Raw genomic sequence first — 16,363 nt, 5'->3', positions numbered from 1 at the left:
AGACAAAGGTTTCAACAATGGAGTTAATCACCAAATCTGCTATAACAAGGACGCAAGGATTTTATTGTAATAATAATGAAAATAATAACTTCGTTTTGTTGAGTTATTCCTTATTGATATTATTCGCAAATTACCTCACATGGGATCAACGGGCCAAAATCTGCGGTCGCAGCATTCACATTATACAATTATGGTGTACATTTGCCGGTGGCTACTTTACTAGTGATGAGCTCCTGTCTGCCTAAGCAATTCTAAGACTTAAATAACTTTTTGACCACATGGCGAGCATAATTTACAAATAATATTGCGAATAACGAGTGAGTGTGCTGTCAACCCTTACGCAATAGCGTGGTATTCAGAAGGTGATTTTGGGAGTAACCATAAACGTTTTTGGAATGATGATGACCTAACTGCGCACTGCGCGGAAAATTGGTGCAGCTCATTTTGTGGCAGAACGTGCGTCCATAGATGGGAAAAATATGCACGGGACCGTCGTGGCTGAACGAGAATGTGAGCGTCAGGAGTCCCAATAAACTGGTCATATTTCACCCGGGCAAACGGATGAAAATCCGCCTGTGCCTGTAAAACATCTCGACAGAAAGCCGCGAGGTGATCAGGCATGGTGTTTTCAACAGGGGTAGCTGTTGCTCCGGGAAACGCGGCGCTTCGCACGCCAAGTTGTGCAGAATCCCCTGCGAACAACAAGCCGATTCAGGCCGCGCCATTTACAGTAGGAACAAGAGGGTAAATTAAGAAGGACGAGAGAAGCATGGAGGCAGAAGTGTTTTGGAAGCTGACGGAGCAGGACCGGAATTTTCTCTCAGAGTAGGCTGTAAATTATCGGTCCTTTTCCATTAGCGGCTCCCGTGTGAGCTATGTTTGTTGTCACACTGCTGCCTGACGGGAATATCTCCTGCACGGATTTGACGCCATGGATACGAACAATGAACAACAGCGCTGCCAGAACAAAAAAACAAAAAAAAAAAAAAACCCGGTGGCTCTGGGACTTTGGGGCTGTTGAACCCCTTTAACCCGTTAAGGTTTGATTAGAATGTACACAATTGTGAACATATGGGTGCTGATGTAGCAACCGCAACAGGTAAATCAGTTCTAGAACACTGAGTTGAAAAAAATAATAGTAAAAAGGGGTTAATCTCACTGTTTGAGCTGTTTGTGAGAACACAATGTCTGACAATGTGTTCTAATGTCTAATACTGGAATTAAGTGAAATGGCTTCCAACAGCATTTTCCTGTGTGGTTAAAAAAAATGTTTTTACAAAGACCTGAAATACCCCCCAGCTCCGCATCACGAGTCAGTCGTCCTCTAGTTGTGTACGTCTGGTGTTCACTGTCGTGATGCTCGACTCAAGGCGTCTTAAGTGCGCCTCAAGCAGCGATTCAATCTCAGCGCTGAAATCGGTTCGGCTTGTGCTGATGCTTGTATTTCTAGTAGAAACGCTTTGAAGAACTAGGAACGAAATGCAAGTTTTTTAAAAAAAGCGCCTTTCTCTGCCACTCGCTCGCCCCGCTGCCTGGCGTTGAAAGGAGCGCAGGTGCACGGGCCTTCGACGTCACACTGGCTCAGCGCCGTGGCCCCGAAGACTGCTGATCTGAAGCTCGAACGGAGTTCGGGGGGATTCGGGACGGTGCGCTTTGAAAATGGCCGCCGGGGCGGGGGGGGGGGGGGCAGAGATGAAACGAGCGAGAACCGGCCCAGGGGGGCATCGCCGGCGCACTTGGGCAGCGATCGTTATTCCAGTCACCCCTGGACTGGCTGCCGCCTCGCTGCCAGGGACAGATTCGGGTGCCAGGGGTACAAAGGCTTCTCTCTCTCTCTCCTTCTGCCCGTCCCAGAGGAAATTCGCCCGCCACTGTCGCCTCAGTCAGGGGTGGGGAAGGACGGACATAAAACGCAGGCATACGCACGCTCGCGCACACAAATGAGTCAAAGCAGCAATAATAACACAAATAAATAATTGCGGCTGCACTGAGATTTACGTACTCCGACAGCCCCCCCCCCCCCAAGGTCCAGTGTCTTTCACAGTGGCAAAAAGACAGAAAAAAAGCTCATGGATGTTCTAAAAATAAAGGCTGCCTTGTACGTGCTCACATGCTACCCATCTCACAGATGACCCATTTCCCCCCCCCCCTCTCAAAATCAAGGGGGACACAAAAATAACCCACCCCACCCCACACACACAGCCCTCCCCTCACAGACACACAAACCAAAGCTGTCCCTTGAATGTGGAACAGGCTATAAATCCTGTCGGTGTAGTAAATCTGTGCTGTGGTTTTTCTCTGCTGCTTGTTCTTGGCCCCTGTGATGTCACTCCTGGTGGCTTGCTGTTCGGTTAGGCCCTTTGTTTAAGCTCCCTGCTGGTGGCTTTACCTGGTCTAGGAGTTGGAGTCTGTCTCAAATCAAAACAAACAAACAAAAAAAAAAACTAAAAACAAACGCGCCCAAACCTTTGATCGCGCTTCTCTGTTTTTCAGGTCTGTTTTGCTTTCTTTCGGTTCTGCACACATGCAACATCCAAATACCGTAAATGATGAAAGCAAGACAAAGAGAGAAAAAAAAAACAAAGCAGAAGAACAGAAGTAGGCCCGGACATGTGTTTTCCATGACTGGTAAAGCGGTCAAACCATGTTTCGACAGAGGCTTTTTTTTCTTATTGACCAAGGGCTTTGGCTTTTTATGGCACAAGTGATGATGAAATACATTTTATTTGTTTGTTCTTTTGCTAAGCAATCAGAACTGTTTAATTTACCCAGGATGTAAAAAAAAAAAGTGGCATACCAATGGGGTTTAAAGAACCAGAATGCTGGGAAATGTGGACTGTGGCATTTGGGTGCAGGGGGTGGGGGTGTGGGGCGGGGGTTAAAAACGGCGGTCTGTTTTTTAAGAAGTGGCCTTCCTGTCCCGCAGGCAGTGCGTTGTGGTGATTGGCTCTTTTTGAAAGCGGGCGACGGGGCAGGACGGCTCTGCGTACTGTAGGCCCCCCGCAGGGAACCGGAGCGAAACCCAGCCACGGGAGGCATTTCGGAGGGGATTACCACGAGGTCTGGGGGGAGGGGGGCCCACAGTGCTTCTGTCACATACCCAAATAGGACAGGGTTTGGGTGGGGTGGGGGGAGGGGCCTCCCTCAGCGTTCAACTTTTGGCACACAGGAGGAAAGAGGAAGCTGCCATTTCTCTCTTTTCCAGACCTGTTGTTATTTCCATTCAGAGCGGGTTACTGACAGGCCACTGTAAATAGCTCACTACCAGCAATGGGGGGTGGAGGGGGGGGGGGGCAGCTCTGGGAGTTGGGGGGGGGGGGTGTTGGTCTGCCTGTACTTGCAGGGTAGCATGTTTGTGCGATTTAAAGATAAACACACCTTGCTTTTCAGCGACTCCCACCCTCCCCTCCTGCCCCCTTTCACATAAAAACAAAATGGATGCCACTGACTTGGAGACGGCCACTTTGAGGCAGTGCGTTCAGGCACGACCGCAAATGGGCCCCATCTAGGTTGGCGTTCATTTCCTAAATTTTCCCCCACGTCTATGATTTTCAGATTAAGGGCTTTTTTTTGGGGGGGGTGGGTGATGTGTTTTAATGAGCTAAATAGTTCATATTCTGTGCATGTGATTGCATATAACTTCCCATCCTGGTTGGGTGGTTGTTGTTGCGGTACACATTTATTTTAGTATGCGGTAGTCGTCTCTCTTTTAAAAAAATAAAGAAAAGAAGAGTGGCTTGGAAAGGAAGGAGAAAGCGGTGCGACGGGAGGCGCTTCACGGTCGTTAGCCGTTAGCCGCGGAACTCCTGCTTTCCTTTTCACCGCGGTTACCGTGGAAGCGGCCGGACCTGACTAACCGGAGAGGCGTCGCCCCGGTGAAAGGCTGATTGTAAACAGATGAATGCGGCCGCTGTCATCAGAGGGCCTCTCTCTCTCTCTCTCTCTCTCTCTCTCTCTCTCTCTCTCTCTCTCTCTCCACGCCGGCCCAGCCGAACAGGGGGGCATTGTGGGAAATGGAAACGAAAGGAGCTTTTCTGGCACAGGCGGCTGTTTGTCATGGAAACGCCGCGCAGGATCATCTCTTCGGCCGACGGGCGGGAGGGAGGAAGGAAGGATGATTAATGACGGAGGCATGTACAGTCGCCGAGAGAGAGAGAGAGAGAGGGAGGGAGGGAGGGAGAGAGAGAGAGAGAGAGAGAGAGAGAGAACAAGTTCTCATGGAAAGTGCAATAATAGACGGGCCCGATGTAGTTATAATGGAGAGGAAACAAGCCTTCCATTTCTTTCTTTCTTCTTTTGTTGTTGTTGTTTTTTTTTTCTTCTGCTGGTGAAATGTATACAAGTGTGCCCCCCCCCCAACCCCCTTTAGCCTTGCTTATTTTTAGCATGGGGGAGTTAATGCACATGCATCATGAGAATATTTGTGGGATTCCAGTGTTCCTGAAGGCTTTTAGCACCCCCCCCCCCACACACACACACACACACTCACACTCACTGCCCCCACCCCCCCCTCCACCCCCAAACTCTCTGCATTAGTGGAAAACACTCAAAGGAATTGGAAAGAGCGAGGCTCGTTCAGAGAATGTTTTACATTTCTGGCATAGCGAGGGGGTGTGGGGTGGGGGGGGGGGGGGGCACTGCAGTGATGCTCCCAGCATTCACAAACTGTGGATATAGTGCCCCGAACACTTTGAAGCTTTTTGTGTTGGGTGCCGGAGTCCTTGAATATTACAGCTTAATCCCAAGACAGGCAGGGTGGAGGGGTGTCTGGGAGGGTAACGTTTTTGGTTTGTTGTGTTTTGTTCCCCCCCCCCCCCCCCCCCTCCCCCGCACGCCCTGTGGAATGTGAACTGATGAAGGGGCCGATCCCCCTCCTTTCATAGCCGTCCTCCTCTCCCAATTTCCTGTTTACATGGCCAGAGGCGAGGGCGACCTCCTCCTCAAAGATGCGCCCCCCTCCGTGATGTAATCCAGCCTCTCATACACCACCCCCCCCCCACCCCCCAATCCCCCTCCCACTCCACTGTTTGCAAACGTTCTGTTCCTCTCTTCCTTTGAATCCAATTTCTTTTCTTTTTTTTTGGTTTGTTTGTTGTTTTTTTTTCTGTCGAACAATTCGGTGACCCCCGTGGGCGCCTGCTTTTTGGAAACACCCACATGGCGAAAACAAACTTCAGTGGCGAATGAGCAACTGTTCCTCTCTCTATTGCCTAACGCTTGGGACTCTTGCGCTGTATTTTTAAAATAAAGAAACGAGGAAGGTAACAAAAAATAAAAGTAGCTTCACTGTTAATAAATGAAATAAACATCTGGCTGGATCGTTCCCTTAAGCACTTTAGCTTTTTGGAGATACCCATACCCGGAGTTTAGACTGGGGCTTTACTTTCAAGGAGGACACTTGAACAAGACCTTGGGGAGACCACTGACGATAGGGGTCAGTCTAGAGATGTTTCAAATGCGAAATGGCTGTGCCATTGTCTCAGGCCAGGAAAGTCCAGGTTTATGTAAGGAAACCTTTCCAAAGACACAGCCTTAGTGTTTTCTCAGAAGTTTAAGAGGCCGGACACCGCCCCTTTGCTTGTAAAGGTCGTGACCTTATTGTACCATAAGCCTGACGAGGCTGCTCGTAATATTATGGTACTATGAGCCTGACCAGACCGCTCATAACCTTATGGTACTGTGTGGTTGACCCAGTTGATAATAATTATCTTACTGTACTATGGGGTTGACCAGATTTCTCATAACCTTGCCGTACTATGGGGTTGACCAGGTTGCTGATAACCTTACGGTACTATGGGGTTGACCAGGTTGCTCATCACCTTACGGTACTATGGGGTTGACCAGGTTGCTCATAACCTTCCGGGACTCTGTGTCTGAGCAGGTTTCTCAGAGAGACGGAGCTTTGCTGTAGGTTGGCATCGGGGAGCAGTTGGCTTTACGGAGGCCCAGCCAGCCGGTTCAGGTTTTCCCCCGTTTGCCAAGTGCACAACCTGCCTTAGCTCTAATCACCTCCAGGAACGAGCTGCGCGCAGCTTTCTCAGGAAGCCCAATTAGCCTAAGCTCCTTACTAACCCACTTCCACTGCAGCAGTGCAGACGGAGATTAGGTTAATTGCGTGTGTGTCTGGGTGTGTGTGTGTGTGTGTGTGTGTGCGCGGTTTTGTGCTTCGGGTTCAGATTATTGCGAGGAGCCCTGCGTCGCGTCGCGTCATCACCCGGGTTCGAGTATCCGAGCCGACGTTGGACTCACGCGACCCTGCTTATTATGCTAATTACCCAGAGGGCATCCCAGAATACCCTCGCACGTGGGGACGGCAGGACGTGGAGTGGGGGCTTCTGGGTGACGCTGAGAAGCTTCTGGGGGGGGGGGGGGGGTTAAATTAGGCTCCCACAGCTGTTCCCTCCTATATTTTCCTACTCTTTGGGAGGCGGTGAAGTGTTTTGGCTGTTTGCTGATGCGTCTAAAGCGGGCTCCTGATTGCTAGTGCCCATGTAGATTGGGGGGGGGGGTGGTAGTGGGTGGGGGGGGGGGCGGTCCGAAAATATCCCTGGGCGTTGGCTGCCAAGTAAGGTGAGTGTGAGAGGGCGTCGGGTTGGGACACGGAAAGGGCAAATGTGTCGATGTCACAGGCTGCAGGCCCCCCTTCCCCCGAAACCCCAGTCATGTGCTCCCTGTGTTGCCATTGGAGACGGATGGTGAGACAGGCAACCTAGGGCTCGGTTTCCTGCAGAAACGCTCCTGATTCAGTCATGTGACAGTTGGTGTCTTCCTGTGCTCCGGGGGGGGGGGGCGCTTCTGGCTTCTGGCTTCCTCATCAGACTCCCTCTTGTGTGTGTGTGTGTGTGTGCGTGTGTGTGTGCGTGTGTACACGAGTGCTTGTATTCCTGTGCTTATTTGTGTTCCCCTTTCAGTGTGTGTCTTCTGTGTGTGTATGTGTCATTCTCGCATGATGCTTTCCAGGAGACGCCTCACAGGGAGGGTTAATATTTTTCAGCAGGGTGTGTGGGGAGCGGGGGTGGGGGTTGGGGTGGGGGGGGTTTATTTAGAAGGGCAGACAGTGACACAGCTGCAAGTAGTGACAGCAACCTTTCTCGCACGTACACACACACGCACACACACACACACACACACAAAAAAGATGTGACATGGCAGTCATCTCTCGCAGAACGCCCCCGCGTTGCTGCTCTGCGTTTGAGACGGCAGCCGGGCGGGCTTTTTTTTTTTTTTTTTTTTTCGCCGATGCGTTGTGTGTGAGACGGGCCGAGGCGGGGGCTCTGCCCGTCACCGAGGGAGGGGCCGAGGCGGGGGCTCCGCCCGTCACCGAGGGAGGGGCCCAGGCGGGGGCTCCGCCCGTCACCGAGGGAGGGGTTGATACGGGGAGGGTTTTCCAAAACAGCCCCGCGGACTCTCACGCCCACGGAACGTGGTGATGTTTACTGGCCCCGGGGGTGCGGGGTGTGGGATGGGATGGGAGGGGGGGGGGGGGTGTGGGGTGGGGGTGTGGGATGGGATGGGAGGGGGGGGGGGGGTGTAATTATTCAGATAAGATTTCCTCACAGACTCACACACCGCTATATTGCGCTGTCCCTTCGGTATCATTGTGCAAGTTCATTTTCATCCAGCGCGGAAAAGAACACCGTCGATAAATCCTCGAATTCTCAGGGGTCGGGATGGGATGGGATGGGATGTGGGGGGGGGGGGTGTTTGTTTAGTAGATTTTTCTATTATTTTGGGCTTGTCGTCGTAAACAAGTCACGTCCAGAAAATCCGCAAAACGGTCCAAAGCGAGGGACTCTTTAGACCTCTGAGTCAGTCTGATCCGTGTTTGTAAACACAAATACCCAGAAGGCCATGCAGCAGTGTGTTTTTTTCCCCGCTGTGAGTTGAGGGCAGAATTATTTTGTTTACGGGGGGCTGAAATGGAGCAACAGCAGTGCACGCGGTCCTCCCTCATTCCACCTCTGATCCAACATTAAAAAAACATGGATTCTCTTTCCAATGCGAGTCATGAGTTATTCATACTTTTTTTTTTTTTTAGAAGCATACAGTCTCTGCATGACCGTGTGTAATATCAAGAAAAAATATAGTCTTTATGTAAATGTAGGGGCTGTATTCATAGCTCATATAGGATTCCAGAAAATCTTGATTATTGTTCTTAGAAAAACCACGGTAAGTCCACCGAGGCCCGTGACTCTTCCAGTTCCCAGCTCCTCCTCATTGTTTGCAATGACTCTGTTTTGGGGCGTGTACCCACCCTGTGTGGGTTTACAGCCGATACCGTGACTGAACGTGAGCCCCAGGCTAGTCTCTCAGTAGTCTTTGCCTTCTCTTTGCTCTGCTCTTCGTAGTTTTTTTGCTTTCTTTTTGCTCTGCACTTGGCTGCGTGCTTTTTGTTTGTTCGTCCGTCCGTCCGTCCGTCTGTCCGTCCCGTGGGCTGCCTCACGCCTCCTCTCCCATCTCGTGGGCGGGTGGGGTGAGGGGAAGATACCGCCACTTCAGCAAACAAACTGTTGTTCTTCCGCCTCTCTGTAATCCCACCACTCATTGTGAAATCGTGACTAATCCCCCCCCCCTCCCACCCACCCCCCCCGGCAGGCCTCTCCTGAATAATTTGTGCAAACTTTGATCTTTCCGGTTTTCTGGATCCTCTTCAGCTGTTGTGTGGGTTATGAATAATCATAATACTACGAAAAACAAAAAATTTGATGAGTCTGCCGCTGCGTTTATTTAAAAAAAAAAATTTTTTTTTGTGAAATAAAAGTATAACGTCGTGCAGGGCCGCATTTGCATATGAAAAGTCTTTTGATGTCTTTATCTAACGTGAAGAGCTTTGAAGCTGTAAATTTATTAATGTTTCGCCCCCCTCCCCTCTCCGCTCAATTAAAAAAAACGAAAAAAAAAAAAAACACCTCGGACCGGAATGGAAGATGGAGAACCCTCACAACAGAGCCCTCCCAGGCCTGCCGTTTATCCGTCTGTCCAGCGCGTCTGAACGTAACTGACACGTGGCTGATTAATGTGTTCATTAATGGAGTTTTGTTGTTCGCCCCCGAACGTACCTCTTGAGTCTCCCCCCCCATCTCAGTACAGCATAAATCAGTGGGCCTGCACTCCTGAATAAACACATTCACGCCCCGGTCAAGGTGCTGGGCCCCATATCTCTTTGATACCGCTTTGTTCTTTGGTTATGAATGCATGGGGATGGTTCAATTTAGTCCCCAACTTCATTGTCTTTTTTATTTATTTATTTATTTATTTTTTACACGTCAGGTAAATGGAGGATTGTATTTCAAGCAAAAAGAAAAAAGGGGTGCAGAAGAGGCCTTTTCGTCTCTTTCCTGTTCTGTTTTTGGTGGCGTGCGAAAGCCTCTTTTTCATTAAAAAAAAAAAAAAAGAAATCTTGAGACGTTTTGGCCTGATGTTCTGGCAGAGAAACGACGCCTTGGCGTTCTTAGCCAATGGGATGCAGCGGAATCCCAGCCACCTGTTTGTGTACTTACGTGTGCGTTCTAGAGCACGGCGGGTGTTTCCCGTCTTGTAATGTAATGTAATGTAAAACCTGCACACGCACGATGGCCCTTTTCGGATGGGGTTGGACTCCCCAGGTCTGGACTCTGGAGAAGGGCCCTCCGCCCTTTTTCTAGCCGGTTGGCTTGTTGACATCTTGTAAGAGATTCCTGGCATAGAGAAGGACTGGGAGCGGGAGGAGGGGTGGTTTTGGGGGGAGGGAGGGGAGGGAGGTAAGGGGGGGCTGTTAGAAGGACAAGCCCAGAGAGGCAGTGATGTAATTCCCAAAGAGACGACATTAAACGTTGAGCTGCCTCTGCATGACATCAGCGATTTAACACCACTTTGGTCTCGGTAATGACTATTTGTTTTTCCCCTCTCTCTCTCTCTCTCTCTCTCTCTCTCTCTCTCCCTTGTTGCTTTTGGCTCCTCTGTAACGATCTGACATTCAGATGGAAAGTCCATCTTCCACCCGACCCCCCCACCCCCCAGTCGGTGCGCGGCCGTAAATTCGAGTAGGTTACCCTGAAAGTCGGCGCCGCCCTGCAGCCACGGATGACCTATCGCGCCCGCATCCGCGCGATCAAGCCACTACCGCAAGGGGGGGGGGGGGGGGGGGGGAGGGCAGGGGGGTTGTATATCAGCGGCTCGCGTATTGGCGGCTCACGGCGTCCTTCCGCGCTTTTTGACCGATGCTAATTTCGGAACGCCGTTTCGGTTTCGCCCGGGAGCGCGGCTTCCTCCGTCCGCGTGGTGTGCGCGTCAGTGATTTAGTTCCCCCGCTGCCGCCGAACAGGGACAGGGTTTTTGGTCGTTTAAAAAAAAATAAATAAAATAATTTATTTGGAAGTGTGTGCTGCTGGGGGATGCGGTTCTTTCCATTGACTGTGAGGTAAACGCTTCAGACAAACTAATTAAAATGGGAAAATGGGGTCAGCGCATTGGTGCGGTGGACTCAGAGGAGGCCAGCCGCTCTCAATCTCGCTGCTACCCGGGACGCCTCCCCCTCCTCCCCCCGTCCCCCCCCGTCCCCCCTCCACCCCCCTGTTCCGTCCCCATCGCCCCGCGAAACGCATTACCTCTCCATGATGGATTTTCGCGGCCGGTGATTGGACATTAATGATTTACACGCCGCTGGAAAACGTATTTATTTCATAGCGCTCTCCGCGGCGCGGCGATGTCACTTCCCGTTTGGCCGCCGATAAATAACGGGCCTGAAGCCGCGGTGGACCCCGCCCTCACCCCCCCCGCCCCCCCCCACCACCACCACCACCACCGCCCCCCCATCCCGAAGCCTGAGTCGGCCTGCCTACAGAGGCTGGATGGCCTGCTTTGTGTCTGTGTCTCCCCCTCCCCACCCTCCCCAGTCCAGCCCCTCCAAGTTGTGTTTTTATGACTTTAGTTCCTGAGTTTAGCTGGCCCTGCCGGAGCTCTGCGTTTTTTCTTTTTCTTTTTTTCTTCACCGACTGTGGCTGCCCTAAAAGAGCTGAATAATTTATGCCACAAAGTAGAATTCAAGACACAGACTGGAAGGGGGGAGAGGAGAGAGAGAGAGAGAGAGAGAGAGAGAGAAAGAGAAAGAAAACATCTCATTCGATATGGAATCAATCGGGTTGCCATGACAACTGCCACAGAACTTACCAGTCTTTTTTTTTTTTTTTGGGGGGGTGGGGGTCGGGCTACTCTAAAACGGTCCTCCAAAGACGGGCTGAAGGAGAGGGCTCCTAAATCGATAGAAGAGAAGGAAAGTTGGGGAGGAGGAGAAGAAGAGATGGCGGCGGCTGACCCGTGTCTTCGGAAAGGGCGGGAAGAAGTTGTGTCACAGTCCACGGGGCCGATGATGGTAACCGTGGGAGACCCCCCCCCCCCCTGCTGGAGCCTCGATTCCAGCAGGCACCTCACTACAGGTCTGCGTGCGGAGATCTGTGAACAACACGCCGGTAGTCAGTGCGCCTTAAACCGAACGCGTCGATGTGCATACGATTCGTGACGTGTGCTTTTGCTCTGGCGCCGCTGATGGCGCGTTGCCGTGAGCGACGCGTGAGTCATTCATTTTTGGTAGTCCTGAAACGAAGGTGTTATGCTGCAGCGGGTTCCAGCTTGTGACGATAAACAGGGGAGGTCTTACGAACCTCGTGACAATGTCGAGCTGCAACGACACGTCAATCGCTGATTGCTTTGGACCAGTCGAAAGGCTTTTGCTCGCCCTGGGGCAATGATTGGCTCAGGTCCATGTAGTAACTCCACCCGTGTTTTGGCCTCACGAAACCTCGTTTTGTTTTTTGTTTTCTTTTTCCCGTCGCTCGTTCCAGCCCTCTGCACATGTTGGTTGTCTAATGGGAGCAAGATGGCGGACGGTTGCACGCAGGGCTCGGATGTGGCTTCGCAGGAAGCTTGGAGGGGTAGACGGCATAAACCACGAGCGCACAGTTCGACCGCGGATTCCCAAAAGCGGGCGGGGATGAAAGCCAGGAGGCCAGAAAACACTTCCGCGCTTTTCCCTGACGCTCGGGGGGGGGGGGGGGGGGGGGAGTGGAGGAGATTTAAAAAAAAAAAAGAAGGAAAGAGGGGGAGAAAAAAAAACGTTTCCACATGTGTGCGTTGTGTCGACATGGCAACGAGGTGCTGCTTACTTGGGAACAGGTTGCCAAGTAACAGCCGGGTTATGCGCGCGGATGCGTGAAGGTGGGTTTGGGGGAGGGCCGGCGGGAGAGAGAAAGAAAGGGAGGGAGAGAGAGAAAGAGAGAGGGAGAGAGAGAGAGAGAGAGAGAGAGACGGCCTGATATTTTGAGCAGAAAAGAGAGGGAGACCATGTCCCTCAGGGTTAGACGGAGAGTAAATCTGCACCGGCCTGCCTCTGTTTGATCTGTCTCTTTGTTTCATGCCCGAATATTAATCACTTGGTCCTGCTCGCCCACTAAACCTAATTCATTGCCCCCCCCTCCGAGCCCTATCCCAGCTGCAGATGTGCAAAACAAACACAGGGACTTTAAAACAGAAGAGGTGATCGCTGACAAAATAGCCTGACATCCAGACACTGATGATTCAGTCAGCAACAAGGCAGGAATCTGAGAGAAAGGGATATTGAATGTACCTGTTCTGTGTGTGTGTGTGTGTGTGTGTGTGTGTAAAAGGCATGCAAATCTCAAGATGGTGCTGAACTCCTTTTCATTTCCTTCATAAAGCCAGACAGCTCCTGAGATGGACACTGAGGGTGGAAATATATAGCATTAGCTTAGCACTGCTAGTTTCTATTTCCCCCTTTTGTGTTTCTGTGCCAATGAGAACTACAGTAGGTGTCCTCCATCATTACCATTAGCATTAGCCTGATTTGGATTTTGGACTTTCTCTCTCAGTGCCCGCTGAACTTAACTGTCCCGGTCTTGTCAGTGTGATGTTTTGCCTGAGGACTTTTCCCCGCTAATCAACGTTTAAGTTCTGGCTCTGATTATTTCAAGAGGGCACCTATTTCACCAGTAGTCATTTCGAATGTCATTTTGGAACTGTTTGGAAGTGTTGCTCTGTTGTTATTAATATAAAATGGCGTTCCTCTTCTTAATTAATTATAGTGCAGCTCAAGAGTGAAGCAGTGCTCTGGTGGGTTCTTGGCCAATCGAAGAGCTGCTGCTGTGGTAAATGAATTGACTTGCGCTGCGAGAGAAGCATCCTCAGTATTAATGCGTTAGAAGAGCTGGCACAAGCGTTGCTGCACGATAAGCAAAAAAAACCCCGCCAGTGCCGCAGAAAACCGATTTGACCTCTTCCAGGGGAAAGCACGGTGCGCGATGCGTGCGCCATCTTTTTTTTTTTTTTTCCGCGGCTCACGGCCTGTGTTATGGGAAACCCCGATATTTCAGCGGCGTGGGGACAGAGCGCGGAGACGCTCAGTGATGTCGCGGGCCATGTGTTATTTAAATAATGACAGCGCCCCTCCCCCCCCCCCCCCCCCCTGCCCCCACGCGGCTGCACCAGATGACTCACCTCGGCAAACATCAAAGGGTTGTCTGCGTGTCACTCAAAGGCCGCGAGCGATCAGGAAATTACCGACGAGCCGCGTTGGGGAACACAGCTGTGCTGCTGCAGTCTGCGAGAGGGAGGGAGGGAGGGAGAGAGAGACAGAGAGAGAGAGAAGGGTGCGAAAAAGAAATATCATGGCTGCCCAGCAAAAAAAAATGCCTTTGATTTAATCTCTGAAAGTGTTTGAGGGGAAACACGAAAATCAGCTCCGGATGTTCACTCAACACAGTTCAAACTGGGACATCTTTTTTTTTTGAAGATTTCTTTCTGGAATTCAGCATGCTCGATTAATCAACGCGTCGGTTGAGATTATTTCTAAAACGGAGTCATACTAAAACCACCAAAAATTAATCAAAGTGAAGATATGACATCATATAATACGTGTTGGAAATATTAAGGGTATAGTGCTGACAAATTTAAAGGTGGTTAACCTTTAGAAATAAAGTACTTGCTTGAAAGTTATAATAAATATGCATACATATACATAATATATGTACTGTATATATATATATATATATATGTATGTGCATTCATCTGTAAGTGGAGGCCTCATTGGGATTTAAAGGCTCAAATGAATTGCTGAATTGACAGTTTGTTTGGGAGCACTGATGGTCCCAGTGTGTGTCATGCTTCCCTCTGCTCGGCGCGACGTGGGTACGTGCGTCAGTCTGGGTTATTAGGGCGCTTCGGCCGACGCTGGCGAAAACGGAAGGACCCGAATTTACTCACCGGCCCGAAGGCTCTCATTTGCATGCGCGCGTGCGAAAAGAAAAAAAAAAAAAACGGTTATTAAAAGAAGAAGTTGCTCAACCTGATATCGCAACCAAGAAAGTCCCTGACAGCATTTCGCCAGCCCCCGTGCCCCAGCCCAACCGTCACCTGTAAGTCCGGCTTTGCCTGTTCGTAGCGTTGTCGCGGCGACGAAAGGATTTCTTTTTGTGGTATCTCACTGGAGCCTTACCGTTAATTACCATTAATTTCATTAAAATAACAAAGCTCTGGTTCCACCTGTTCCAAAAGAAAAAAACAAAAACGTTCTTACAGTGATTTTCCTTTTTTTTCCCCACGACGCCCAGTTCCTGCCGCCGCGGGCTATGCATGGCAAATTGTGGTCACTCACTCACTCACTCACGGACGACGTTTGAGGGACGTTTAGTGGGACGCCTGCGCAGGTGGCGCCCGCTAAAATGCGTCTGCGGAAGTGAGTCGCGCCGCGGGTCTGGACGGCTCCGTGCTTGCTGAAGCCCCACGTCTCATATTTTTCTTTCTTTCTTTTTCATTTTCTTGTTGAGGCCCAGCAGAATTTTTGTTTGATGTAACGCAAGTGTCTTGTATGACAAAAACTTGTTGCAAAGAAAATATTTAGCAAAATACATTATACATTATATTTTCTATTGAATGTTCCTTGTAGTGTTGGTTTCAGCAAAGTAGAATATTATAGTTCTTCATATTAAGACAAGAGACTCATGTCCCCCACAGGGGACAAAAATGAATTTCCGGGTTTTAGGAGAACATGAGTCTATTTTAGATATTATTTTAAACTGTTCTCTGTAAGCCCTTTGCGTCACGCAACAGATGATAACAGTTTGAGTTCTGCTTAGAATTGTTATTTTTATTTTATAGTTTGACCACAGACATTAGTAATGCAGGCCACATCCCACTGCTTGACTTTCGCATCAACCGCTTTGCCATCTACCTCAAAAATGTGTGCCGATTCCTACTTTCCCCTTGTAGTATTTCAAGAGCTGAAACAATATGAAAGGAGAGATGCTGAAGTCACGGAGGCTGCAACTTAAAGGAAAAGCATTGCTTCTTAGCAGTCGGGAGAAGACGACTCTAAATAGAGAATTGAGAGACGTTAAATGACAGAAGTAGCAAGGTGGTGTTTTTTTTTTTTTTCTTCTCCTCGAGTTCAAAGCAGTTACTGATATGAATGGATTTGGACAGCAGCTCCCCAAAGAAATGCAACTTAAAGTGTCTGGATGTTTCATTTTGGGTTTTAAAAGACTTCAGAAATGGCGGAGGCTCAGGGGGGCCGTTTATGCCAGAATGTGTTAGCGATTCGGTCTTTTACAACGCACAAAACCAAACAAAGAAATATCAGTAAACTTAAAATCTATCGGGATTTGCTGTTCAGATTTGGTTTTATACCCCCCCCCCCCCAATACACACACACACTTTTAGGGCTGTCTATTACCTGGAATAAAGATGCTCCAAATCCAATATAAAAACGCCGCGTGTTGCCGTGGCAACATGTACCAAATTGTTTATTGATGCCTGGCGCTGTGTCTGTGCAGTAAGTCGTAAAATGGTATTTCCAGAAGGGACGGAACTCGCAACCGAAGCTGAACGATGCTAATGTGCGAAAACCCTTAGCCTGCTTCCGCCCGTTTGACTCTTGTGGTGACAAACCAATATGACCACAGCGCCTTTTAAATGGTTAATTGTGCGACCCGCAAACAGGCAGCCACCGCAGCAAAAACAATGGGGTGGGGAGTTGAGGGGGTGGGGGGGCTTATGTAATCGGGCAGTGCACTGCGGCACTGAGTTCTCCCCCCCCCCCGCCCCGAGCAGAGTAAACATAGCCATGTGCCTTGATGCAGCAAAGTTAGGAGCTCATGGCCTACTTTCATAAATCAGGCTGCTGCTACTGCTGCTGCTGCTGGGGCCGCAATAGACAGCCGTGCATGGACTCAGATGAATGTGCGCACTCTCTCTCTGTCTCTCTCTCTCTCTCACCACCCCCCCACCCCCACCCCAGCACGGCTGGAGGGGAATCAGCTGACTGCCTGGCTGAGAATAAGGTACTGGCAGTCCCCCCCCCCCCCACCACGCCACC

General features: G+C 50.2%; 1 long non-coding RNA gene across 4 annotated transcripts in view; it reads left to right on the top strand.

The window, feature by feature from the left end:
• Positions 1-16,363, top strand: part of LOC118220779 — a 142,359-nt gene that overhangs the window by 5,251 nt on the left and 120,745 nt on the right. The window contains exon 3 of one of the 4 annotated variants that reach the window (XR_004764009.1): positions 2,494-2,568. The exons of the other annotated variants lie outside the window; for them this stretch is intronic. This is a non-coding gene — a long non-coding RNA (uncharacterized LOC118220779). Of the gene's footprint in view, positions 1-2,493; positions 2,569-16,363 lie in introns of those variants that run through there. 4 annotated transcript variants of the gene reach the window in all.

This window comes from Anguilla anguilla, chromosome 2 (assembly GCF_013347855.1).
Source record: "Anguilla anguilla isolate fAngAng1 chromosome 2, fAngAng1.pri, whole genome shotgun sequence".
NCBI classification, from domain to species: Eukaryota; Metazoa; Chordata; class Actinopteri; order Anguilliformes; family Anguillidae; genus Anguilla; species Anguilla anguilla.
The sequence above is the reverse complement of the archived record's forward strand: the minus strand, read 5'-3'. Positions and strand labels throughout refer to the sequence as shown.